The sequence below is a fragment of the Phoca vitulina genome, unplaced genomic scaffold (assembly GCF_004348235.1).
Source record: "Phoca vitulina isolate PV1807 unplaced genomic scaffold, GSC_HSeal_1.0 scaffold87, whole genome shotgun sequence".
Taxonomy (NCBI): Eukaryota; Metazoa; Chordata; class Mammalia; order Carnivora; family Phocidae; genus Phoca; species Phoca vitulina.
This window is the reverse complement of record NW_022589790.1, coordinates 1,698,624-1,711,692: the sequence shown is the minus strand read 5'-3', so window position 1 is coordinate 1,711,692 and position 13,069 is coordinate 1,698,624.

Genomic DNA, 13,069 nt, shown 5'->3' with positions numbered 1-13,069 from the left:
TTCTGCGATGTTCTAAGGGAATTAGGGTTAGAGCACAGGTGAAGAAATTAACCTTACCTTAGGCTGGAGGGAAAAGCCTACAGAAAGATGGGAATGCAGATTAAGTTTCTGTTTGATTTGGAGGTGAAGAAATTTCCTCCTGCTGACCTTCTGTAAAGCAGGAGAAAGATGTCATTTTTTAGAGATGTTAATTATATTAGCAATTTTGGGGTCTTTGGGTGCCTAAAATATGTTAATGAGTTTCGATCTGTGATTTGCAGATGTTTTTAGAAAGTCATGGCTCTGAGTTCATTCTATATTCTCGTGTCAAAAGCTCCACTTTTATCACTTTTATATGTCTGGCACCTGTGTTACTTTTTTTTAAAGAAAAAATGTGCTTGTGAATTAGAGTTTAGAAACTGTTTAGGAAAGGGGGGGTGCCTGGATGGCTCAGTCGGTTAAGCGTCTGCCTTCGGCTCAGGTCACGATCCCGGGGTCCTGGGATCGAGCCCTGAGTTGGGCTCCCTGCTCAGTGGGGAGCTTGCTTCTCCCTCTCCTCCCCGCTTGTGCTCTCACTCTCTGTCTAATAAATAAAATCTTAAAAAACAAAAAAACTACTTAGGAAGGGGAAGAAAGAATGCTTTAAGAGTGATAAGCCTGAAGAGAGACTGGAAAAAAATGTTCAACAGGTGTGTGGAGGTAGATGGAAAGGCATTCACATCAGAGGCATCAGAAGAAAGTTTGTGCAATGATGAGGAATCATGAGAGGACAGGATGTGCTCACCGTACTACTGTAGGAAGTATTTTTTAAACTTCATTTTCCAATTATTTGTTACTAGTACATAGAAATACAACTGATTTTTATATATTGACCTTATATCCAGTAACCTTGATAAATTCACTTTTTTCCGATAGCTTATTTGTGTATTCTTTTGGATTTTCTGCATATCATCATCTGTAAATAATGGCTAACTTGTTTTTTCTTTTCTACTTGTAACAGCTTTTAAATTATTTTCTTACATTATAGTACTATATGGCACAAGCCAGTGCAATGTTGAATACAAATACTAACATTCAGTGTTTTACCATTTAATGTGTTACCTTTAATTTGTGGTTATCTGTTATCAGAATAAGGACATTCCCTTGAATTCCTAGTGTGCTGTGAGTTTTTTTTTTAAAATCACAAATGGTAGTATTTGGGGCGCCTGGGTGGCTCAGTCGTTAAGCGTCTGCCTTTGACTCAGGTCATGATCCCAGGGTCCTGGGATCGAGTCCCGCATCGGGCTCCCTGCTCCGCAGGAAGCCTGCTTCTCCCCCTCCCACTCCCCCTGCTTGTGTTCCCTCTCTTGCTGTCTCTCTCACTGTCAAATAAATAAATAAATAAATCTTTTTCTAAAAAAGGTAGTATTTTGTCATATTCATTTTCTGCATTGGATCAAAGTGACCATATTATTTTCTCTTCATACTTTATTTTTTAAAGATTTTATTTATTTATTTGACAGACAGAGACGTCGAGAGAAGGAACACAAGCAGGGGGAGATGGAGAGGGAGAAGCAGGCTTCCCACTGAGCAAGGAGCCCGATGCGGGGCTCCATCCCAGGACCCTGGGATCATGACCTGAGCCGAAGGCAGACGCTTAACGACTGAGCCACCCAGGCGCCCCTTCTCTTCATACTTTAATAGAGAAGTACATTGATTGAATTTTTATGTTAACCAACATCACATTCCTGAAATAAATCCTACTTGGTCATAATATATCATCATATATGTGTATGTGTGTGTAAGATCAGGTTTCTTCCTTAATAAATAGAAGTCTGAAGAATTGACCAAGACTGTATTCTAAGAATTCAGAGCAGAATTGTTATCATTCAGATCTGAAGAATGGATGGAATCATAATACCTGGAGAGGAAAGAAAAGGCAAGGACAAGTGTCCTATAGGAGCAAAAGACTCAGAGGGAGAGTGAATACAGCATCTGTAGGGACCAGCAGGGAAACTAGCCTTGCTGGTGTAGAGGGCTCCTGATAGGATAAAACAAAAAATAATACTGGAAATGAAAGCTAGAATTAGGTTATCAGAGACCCTGAGTGCTGTCTGAAACTGTAAGAGCTGGGGTATGATCCTTTAGATATTAAGTCACTATTTATATCTGAGGAGCAAATGGTCAATTTGAAGACTATGTTGTCTGATGGGACTGAAGGATGATTTGGTAATTTCTGGCTTGTGAAACTGGCTGAAAGACAGGTTCTCGGGAGTAGGCGTTGGGAGAGTCTGTGAAAAATGTTCTCAGTGCGCAGCACAAAGAGAGCAGAGGGTCGCTCCATTCTTGGTCCCGGACAGTTGTCCTGGTCTTACGTCAAATGCCACAGATGACAGAACGCTCAAAGCTGACCTTGTGACATTTTTCAAAATCAAGGTGCAGTTATACTTTCAAAATCAGAAGATGAATCCAGTTAGTATTGTAGGCCAGTATGTTTCAGGTTATAAATCAAGTGTGTCAGGAATACATTTTCTAAGAGCTATAAGAAAAAGTTTTTCATTTTGAGAGATAACTTCCTATTGGAAGACTGGACGAAGAGTCAAGAGACCTGCATATTTGTCTGCCCCCATTCTGCTTCAAGTTATATAGTCTCTGGCCTTTTCAACTCTACAAATTCCACTGTGTTGTTTCATCTACTGCATCTACTTTCTTTATGGTTCCTAATGGTGTAGATCAACTCAAAATTTTATATTTCTATCTTACGCACTTTTGTGTAGAAATGTTGAGATGAGCACAAAAAGAACTACAAAGAAATCCTATTTTCATCAATCAAATTGTTAGTAATACTATTAGCACATATTGTTGGATAAAATAATTAAATTATACATTATGAACTAAAAATTTCAACCTAAAAATGAATTGTTGTAGGAAGATGGAGTAGACAGATATAATTTTCCCTATTTTCCCCACTAAGTACACCTAAAAACTCATAAAAAGACTGAGAAGTGGAGAGAAGATAGGTCAGGTAGTTCGCGAACCTCAGGAAAAGAGGAATGATGTGATTGTGGGGTTTTTTGCCTCATATGCCCCAGACTTGGAGCTGAAGAAGCAGGAACCTAGACAGACACACAAAAATATTGCAAAGCCCCAACAAGAACCTGCTTTCTTTATAACCAAAGGGCCAAGAAAGGGGTACCCCTAGCAAGACAAAAAACTCTTAGACATTAACCACTCTACTCTAGCCAAACAACACAGAAAAAACTGGTCCTGTCACTACCCGCACCAGCAAAGGCTGAGTGGGGAGCCTAGATGTCCCCCCTGCTTGTGAGGCTGTAAAAAGAGCTCATAGAACCCTGCTGGGTGGTGTCCGAAAAGCCCAAGTGCTAGGACATGCATCCATGCTGGCTGGCAATGAACACCCCACTTTCTCAGCAATGACAGTGGAGACCAGGTGGGGCACCTGGACATTCCCCACTCCCACTCAGTATTAGTAAGAGAGCATCCCCTCCCCCTCCCTTCTGGGGTGGTATCAGAGGAGGCCTAGTGCAGAGCCGGAACTTTTACTACTGCCCAGCAGTAACGAGGCCACAATCCCACCTCATGGTGTCACTGGAGGCCAAAAGAGTAGGAACAAGGCACTCTAACCCCTCAGCCAGAATAATGTCAGTGAAGGCCTACTGCGGAACTAGAAATCCCACTACCAAGCAATAAAAAGGAGACCCTTACCTCCTTGGGTATTTGGTGGTGGGGGGGGCAGCAAATGGGGAAATAGGGCTTCTACCCTCCATGGCCATAATGAAGTAGCACCTCCGCTTCCTTTGCTAGAGCAGTATCAAAGCAAGCCAGGTGAAATAGAAGGTTCAAATAAGATCCAGAGTTTCACAGCAATATTCAAAATGTGCAGGATTCAACAAAAGACTCACCAAACCAAATCATGACCTGAGCCAAAATCAAGAGTTGGATGCTTAACTGACTGAGCCACCCAGGTGCCCCCTTTTCTGTCAGTTTTTGCTTAATGTTTTTAGTGCTCTGTTATTAGGTGCATTTATATTTTTAATTATTATACCTGCTTTTCTCATTAAGGGCTTTAATGCAGAATATATAAAGAACATTCACAAACAGTCCCCCCCCAAAAGATCTGACCCTTCACTTAAGAAGATACACAAACGTCGATTAAGCACATAAAAAGCTATTCAAAATTGATTGTTGGGGAAATGTAAATTATAACCACAATGAGACATCATCACATACACACACACACACACAGCCCAGAATGCCTAAAATTTAGAAGACTGACAATGCCAAGTGCAGACAAGAATATAGTACAATTAGAACAGTCACACATTACTGAGAGGAATGCAGAATGGTTCATCCCTTGAATTATTATATATTCTTAATGGAATGGCTTTTTCATCATTATAAAATGTCCTTCTTCATCTCTAGTAACATTTTTGGGGGGGGGGGAGAGAGACAGAGGGAGGAAACAAAATTTACTCACATAAATTTCCTATTTGAAAATTTATCCCCTGGAGATGTAATCATTGGAAATAAAATAACTTTTGGATTGTTCTTGTTGCACTTTATTTTTCAACGTTGGGGCACGATCTCACAACCCTGACATCTTGACCTGAGGCGAAATCAAGAGTTGAAGCCTTAACTGACTGAGCCATCCAGGTGCCTCAACATTTTTTGTTTAGAAGTCTATCTTGTCTTTTACTAGTATAGCTAGTCCAGCTTTATTGTGATTGCTCTTTGCATGAAATATATTTATTCATCCTTTTATTTTCTATCTATTTGTATCTTTGAATCTAATGTGTCTCCTGTAGACAGCATATGGTTCAATCTTTTTTTTTTAAATCTAGACTGACAATCTCACCTTTTTTTTTTTTAATTTATTTATTTGAGAGAGAGAGAGAGAGATCACGAGTAGGGGGGAAAGGTAGAAGGAAAAGCAGACTCCCCATTGAGCAGAGAGCCTGACATGGGACGTGATCCCAAGACCCTGAGATCACGACCTGAGCTGAAAGCAGATGCTTAACCGACTGAGCCACCCAGGCGCCCAATCTCACCTTTTGAATGTGTTGTATTCCATTCACATTTAAGGCTTTTATTGACATAGTTTTATTTACAACTGCATTTTAGCTTTTGTTTTCTGTATGTCTTATGTAGTTTTTGTTCCTCTATTCCTCTTTTACAGTAAGCGGAAATTTTACAAAATAACATTTTAATTTCTATGATTTTTTTCACTATAATTTTTTAAATTTTTTATTGTTATGTTTATCACCATACATTACATCGTTAGTTTTTGATGTAGTGTTCCATGATTCATTGTTTGTGCATAAGACCCAGTGCTCCATGCAGAATGTGCCCTCTTTAATACCCATCACCAGGCTAACCCATCCTCCCACCCCCCTCCCCTCTAGAACCCTCAGTTTGTTTTTCAGAGTCCATCGTCTCTCTTGGTTCATCTCCTCCTCCGATTTTTCCCCCTTCATTCTTCCCCTCCTGCTATCTTCTTCTTCTTCTTCTTCTTTTTTTTTTTAACATATAATGTATTATTTGTTTCACAGGTACAGGTCTGTGATTCAACAGTCTTGCACAATTCACAGTGCCCACCATAGCACATACCCTCCCCAATGTCTATCACCCAGCCACCCCATCCCTCCCACCCCTCACCACTCCAGCAACCCTCAGTTTGTTTCCTGAGATTAAGAATTCCTCATATCAGTGAGGTCATATGATACATGTCTTTCTCTGATTGACTTATTTCGCTCAGCATAACACCCTCCAGTTCCATCCACGTTGTTGCAAATGGCAAGATCTCACTCCTTTTGATGGCTGCATAATATTCCATTGTATATATATACCACATCTTCTTTTTTCAAAGAAATGGAACAAATAATCCTAAAATTTGTATGGAACCAGAAAAGACCTCGAATAGCCAGAGGAATGTTGAAAAAGAAAAGCAAAGCTGGCGGCATCGCAATTCCGGACTTCCAGCTCTACTACAAAGCTGTCATCATCAAGACAGTATGGTACTGGCACAAAAACAGACACATATTATTAGTGGAACAGAATAGAGAGCCCAGAAATGGACCCTCAACTCTATGGTCAACTAATCTTTGACAAAGCAGGAAAGAATGTCCAATGGAAAAAAGACAGTCTCTTCAACAAATGGTGTTGGGAAAATTGGACAGCCACATATAGAAGAATGAAACTGGACCATTTCCTTGCACCACACACAAAAATAGACTCAAAATGGTTGAAAGACCTAAATATGAGACAGGAGTCCATCAAAATCCTAAAGGAGAACACAGGCAGCGACCTCTTCGACCTCAGCTGCAGCAACTTCTTCCTAGAAACATCGCCAAAGGCAAGGGAAGCAAGGGCAAAAATGAACTATTGGGACTTCATCAAGATAAAAAGCGTTTGCAAAGCAAAGGAAACAGTCAACAAAACCAAAAGACAACCAACAGAATGGGAGAAGGTATTTGCAAACGACATATCAGATAAAGGGCTAGTACCCAAAATCTATAAAGAATTTCACTATAATTTTTAAAGTTGTTTCTTTAGTGTTTCCTCTAGGGCTTACCTTCTACATCTTAACTTACTAAACTCAGCTTCAGATTTATTTAACTTAGTTCCAGTGAGATATAGAAACATTACTCCTATATAACTATTCCCCTTCGCCCCTTTTTATGGTGTTATTGTTAGATATACTACATCTATAAATATTACAAACCCAACAAGTACATTGTTATAGTTATTATGTAATGTTATGACTTTTGAAGCTGAGAAAAGAAAGGAGAACAAGTAAATATTTATAGCTTTTTTTATATTAACCTCATTATTTACCATTTCTGGTTTTCTTCATTCCAGTAAATAAAAAGCTATTCAAAATTAATTATTGGGGAAATGCAAATTATAACCACGATGAGACACTATCTCGAGTAATATCCTTAGCCCCGAACAGCTTTGCTTCTATCTACCTTCTTTGTGCTGTACTGACAAATACATATTTCTAAATGTTAGGCCTGACAATACATTACCTGCATACTGCTTTATATTGTTACTTTGTAAATCAGTTAAGCAAAGGGTAAGAAATATGAATATATACTTTTATAATTACACAATTACCTTTTCCAGCATTCTGTTTTATCATGCCAATTTAAATTATCATCTGAAAAACTTCCTTTAATGTTTTGCAAGATGGGTTTGGTAGGAACAAATTTTATTTTTGTTTATCTGGGGTTGTCTTTATTTTTGTCTTCATTTTTAAAAGATAGCTTTGCTGAGGGTTGCCTGGGTGGCTCAGTCGGTTAAGCATCTGCCTTCGGCTCAGGTCATGATCCCAGGGTCCTGGGATCGAGCCCCGCATCGGGCTCCCTGCTCAGTGGGGAGCCTGCTTCCCCCTCTCCCACTCCCCATGCTTATTCATGTGTGCTCTCTCTCAAATAAATAAATAAAATCTTAAAAAAAAAGATAGCTTTGCTGAATATGTGATTCTTCTTTGACAGATTTTTTTTTCCTTTGAGCTCTTTGAATATGTTAGCCCACTGCTTTGTAGCCTCCATTGTTTCTGATAAGAAGACAGCTGTTATTCTTACTAAGTTTCCCTCCTAAGTGATGAGTGATTATTCTCCTGCTGTATTCAAGATTATCTCTTTGGTTTTGGCTCTTTGTATTTTTAATATAATGTATCTAATTGTGGATCTCTTTTAATTCATTTTACTTGGAGTTTGTTGACCTTCCTGACTCTGTGGGTTGTTGTTTTTCAATAAATTTTGGATATTTTCAGTCACTATTTCCTCAAAATATTTTTCTGCTCCCTTCTCTCCCCTGGTACTGCCACTAAACATATGTGGGTGTGCTTAACCATGACCTACATTTTCCCTGAGTCTCCTTTCATTTTTCTTTATTCTTTCTTCTCTCTCTTTCAGATTACATAATTTCTGTCCATCAATCTATTTTCAAGTTTGCTAATTCTTTCTTTAACTAGTTCAAATCTGTTAAGACCCTCTAGTAAATTTTTCATTTTGATTGTACCTTCCAGCTATTTTGAGGTCTTTTTCTGTTTAATCCAACATCTATTAACAGGCAGTTTCTGGGGCCTGCTTATTTCCCAATGTACATATGGGGCATCCTTTCCTGTCTCATATTTTTTGTTGGAAACTGGACATTGTACATAATGTGTGGCAATATGGTAGATAACATTGTGGCAAATCTGAGTACTTACCACTCCCACAAGATCTTTATTTCTATTTGCTGGTTTATTTTTTTAACTGGCTAGATTATTTTAGTGAACTCTACCCAACACAGTGTTAAACCTCTCATATTGCAATTCAATGGGTGCAACCCTGGCCTCTCAAACAGAAGTGGGATCCAGGTTTAAATGACTTTAAGTCCCATCTTTAAGTCCTAGATCTGGTTCAGAGTCAGAGCACCACTGTTGCTGGGGCCTGAGGTCTCCAAGCAGAAGTACAGAGAATGGGTATAGATGTGACCAGCCAGGACCCAAGGTTCCCAGTATCCATCCCAGTACTTGGGTGTCCTCAATATAGTTTTTTGTGGGAGGGACCCCAAACTGACCCTCAGGAACATAGAAACGGGCCAGGCCTGGAGCTGGTCCTGGGAAGTGGGACATGGCCATGTGCACAGGGAAGAGTTATATGGAACAGACACTTTCAGGGCTGGGTTAGGTGGCCCAGACCTCTGTCCCTGGATTACTGCCTCAAGACTTGCCTTCCATAGGGGCCATGGCCACTCTGAACAGGCTGGCAGCAGAATCCCATGGCGCCACTGCTTTGAGCCCAAGTTGTTGAGGAGGAACCAGGAAAGAGAGGCAGGGACAAGCTCAGAGTGTTAAATCCTTTCCAGTCTCATGCAGATAGGGCCATGGGCAGAAGCTGGTCTCATAATTCTCCACCCTGCTCAGGGCACAGTGTGGTGGGCCAGCCCACGCTGGTCACTTAAGGGCCATAAAGTCGAATATAGAAGAGACCTACCTGAGGAGATATGTTCCTCCCAGTTCTGGCCCAGCATCTGCTGCAGGGCTTCTCCATAAGGACAGGCCAGGGTTCACTTGTTGGCCGCATGTAGTCAGTCCAGGGTAAGTCCTGCAAACTCACCAGCATCTGGGGACATTGTTGCCAGCTCTTCTTCATGGCCCTGGGCTTGGGCACAAAGCAACTGTCCTTGTCAGGATGTGATTCTTGGGCGCCTGGGTGGCTCAGTCGTTAAGCGTCTGCCTTTGGCTCAGGTCATGATCCTGGGGTCCTGGGATCAAGCCCCGCATCGGGCTCCCTGCTCCGCAGGAAGCCTGCTTCTCCCTCTCCCACTCCCACTCCCCCTGCTTGTGTTCCCTCTCTCGCTGTGTCTCTGTCAAATAAATAAATAAAATCTTAAAAAAAAAAAAAAAAAAAAAAGGATGTGATTCTTCTTCCTTGACTCAAGATGAAACTCATTTCCAAGTATTCCCCATTCTTGTAGGAAACTCTGGATTTCCTGATCTCTCCAAGGACTGGCCTGGAAGGACCAGAGAAATGTGGATGCTCTTTGGCATGACTCACTCCTGATATGTGAGTGGTTTTCAGAGACTCTCCTTCTATGCTGATAAGGCCCATATATGCCTTTATGTCTGCTGGTGGGCGATGAGAAATCCTTAAATGGGAAGGTCAGGAACCAGCATCACTGGGCCAAGTAATGTCCAATCCCCATACTCATAAACCTGTCAGGAAGCATCTGTGTGTCTGGATATTATTCAAGTTCATGAATGAAAAAAATCTGAAAACTGACTGAACAAAAGGATTTTAACTAAGGAATTCCTGGCCTGGAACGGGGCTCTTCCTTTTTTAGGGAATGTGGTACCTGTCCTTGCAAGGGGCCTCATTTACCTTCCACTCACCAGGATTCTGTGGGCAAAGACAGGGCTCCAGGTACCCAGAGTCACGCCTATCATCCACGGAGTTGCCCTGTGGGCCAGGATAGGAACTTAGGGCTGGTGAAGGTCCTAAGGCTAGGGTGGGAAATATGGAGAAAAAGAAAAGTGGCTGTTAGATTATTGTGACCAGAAGGCTGCTCTTGTCCCAGAGTTTCTTTTTCTTCCTTTGCTGCCTTAAGATTTTTAATATTTCAGTTAACATAATGCCCTAGGTCTATCCATGCTGTCACAAATGACATGATCTCATCCTTCTTTATGGATGAGTAATAATCTATTGTGTTTATATACCACCTCTTCCTTATCCATTCATCTATCAGTGATGGACATTTAGGCTGTTTCCATATCTTGGCTCTTATAAATAATGCTGCAATAAACATAGGGGTGCACATATCTTTTCAAATTAGTGGTTTTGTTTTCTTTGGGTAAATACCCAGTAGTGGGAATATTGGATCATACGGTATTTCTGTTTTTAATTTTTGAGGAATTTCCATACTGTATTCCACAGTCGCTGCACCAATTTATATTCCCACCAAGAGTGCACAAAGGTTCCTTCAGTCAGATTGAGAAAGACAAATACCATATGATTTCACTTGTGTGTGGAATCTAAAAAAAAAAAACACATGAATAAGCAAACAAGCAGAATCAGACCAATAAATATAAATATAGAGAACAAACTGATGGAGGGGAGTGGAGAGATGGGCAAAATGGGTAAAGGGGAGTGGAAGATACTGTCTTCCAGTTATGGAATGAAAAGTCACTGGAATAAATAAATGGCACAGCATAAGGAATATACTCAATGATAAGGTAATAGGATTAAATGGTGACAGAAGGAGCTACCCTTGTGGTGAGCACGTGTGGTGAACAAGGGTAAAAACTTGTCAAATCACCGTGTTATACACCGAGACTAATGTAACATTATGTCAGCTATACTCGAGTTGAGAAAAAGAAAAAGATTTTTAATATCTCAGTGGAGTCACCTTTTTTAATTAATTTAAAAAATTTTTAAATTTAATAATAAAAGTTATTTTAACATGAGGCAATCTATTAATGTCTTACCTGCGAACCTGTTAAAATATGGGAAGTCACAGTATTGAAAATAATAATCTAATGTTCTAGGAAGTAAGCTAGAATCATGTCATTTTTTTTTTTTAAAGATTGTATTTATTTATTTGAGAGAAAGAGAGACAGAGACAGCACGAGCAGGAAGGGTGGGAGGGGCAGAGGCAGAGGGAGAAGCAGGCTCCCCACTGAGCAGGGAGCCCGATGCGGGGCTCGATCCCAAGACCCTGAGACCATGACCTGAGTCGAAGGCAGCCGCTCAACTGATTTTATTTATTTTATTTGAGATTTTATTTATTTATTTATTTTATTATTTTATTTGAGAGAGAGAGAACTTTTACTTATTTATTTATTTATTTGAGAGAGAGATTTTATTTATTTATTTGAGAGAGAGAGAATGAGCAGTGGGGAGGGGCAGAGGGAGAGGGAGGGAGAGAGAGAGAGAGCACAAGCAGGGGAGCAGCAGAGGGACAGGGAGAAGCAGACTCCCTGCTGAGGAGGAAGCCCAATGTGGGACTCGATCCCAGGACCTGGAGATCATGACCCAAGTGGAAGGCAGACACTTAACCAACTGAGCCACCCAGGTGCCCCTAGAATCATGTCATTTTATTTTTTTATTTTTTATTTATTTATTTTTTTTTTTTAAAGATTTTTTATTTATTTATTTGACAGAGAGAGAGGTAGCGAGAGCAGGAACACAAGCAGGGGGAGTGGCAGAGGGAGAAGCAGGCCTCCCGCCGAGCAGGGAGCCCGATGTGGGACTCGATCCCAGGACCCTGGGATCATGACCTGAGCCGAAGGCAGACGCTTAACGACTGAGCCACCCAGGCGCCCTAGAATCATGTCATTTTAAAGTAATAAAGAGTCCCAAGCTTCCCCTTCTGCCTGTGATGAAAGCCTAAGATCCAGACTTCCAGCACCAAATGAGTAAAGAGCCAGACGAACTATATGAAATGTAACAATAGGAGAACAGGACAGTGTCTGGAGGCAGGAACCAAACGACAGGAGCCCCAAGGCTGCCCCAGCTCAGAGCCTGCAGAGCTTCCAGGATGCAGTGAGGAGGGGATCCAGGCAGAGAGTGGGGGTCCCCCTGAGTTAAGGAAACAGGGATGATAATTTGAGGAGAGAAAGGCAGCCTCGGGTCCAAGCACCAAGGAGGTACTTGCTGCAATGAGGGGCAGTTGAAAAAAAATCAGAGGAGTCCAATGGGAGTTTGGTAAAAGAATCTGTTAGCATGACTGGCCCAATCTCTAAACAGTCCCTTTACCTAAATTTTTAAAGAAGTTTCTAGTCTTTTTAAAAATGTCTAATTGGGGTGCGCCTGGGTGGCTCAGTCAGCTAAGTTGCCAACTCTCGATTTCTGCTCAGGTCATGATCTCAGGGTCATGGGATCGAGCCCTGCATCAGGCTCTGCATGCTCAACAGGGAGTTGGAGCCTACTTGAGATTCTCTCCCTCTCCCTCTCCTTCTGCCCCTTCCCCTGCTTGTGTGCTCTCTAAAATAAATAAATAAATCTTAAAAAAAATATCTAATTGGCATTGTGAAATTATATGGCTTTTATGATACCAATTCTTTGAAATGTTTAAGACTACTTCATAGCCTAGCATGAGGTCATTTTTTTTTAAAAAGTGTAATAAAAATGTGTTTTCATTAATTTTTGAATGCAGTATTCTATATGTCTATTCATTAAATCAAAGTTGTTTATTTTGCTCTTCAGAAATTCTGTATCTTTAGTGACATTTTGGGGGGAGGGGTCAGCTTTTCTACCAGTTACTGATAAAGACGGGTTAAAAATACCTCTGTAATGGATTTGTCAATTCTCCTGTCAACTTTTGCTTTATATATTTTGAAGCTACATTGTTAAATATGTAAGATTTCATTAATATTTTTTCTTGGTGAATTAACTTTTTATTGATATGTAATTACCTTTCCTATTTCTAGTAATATTTTTTTCTTAATGTGTTATTTTTTATTTAACTAAATGTAGCCACATGAATTTTCTTTGGTTAATATTTGCCAGATGTATCTTTTCCCAACATTCTACTTTTAAGATGTGTGTATCCTTGTTTTAGCATATAGCTATGTTTCTAAAAATCTAGTCTTACAGTATTT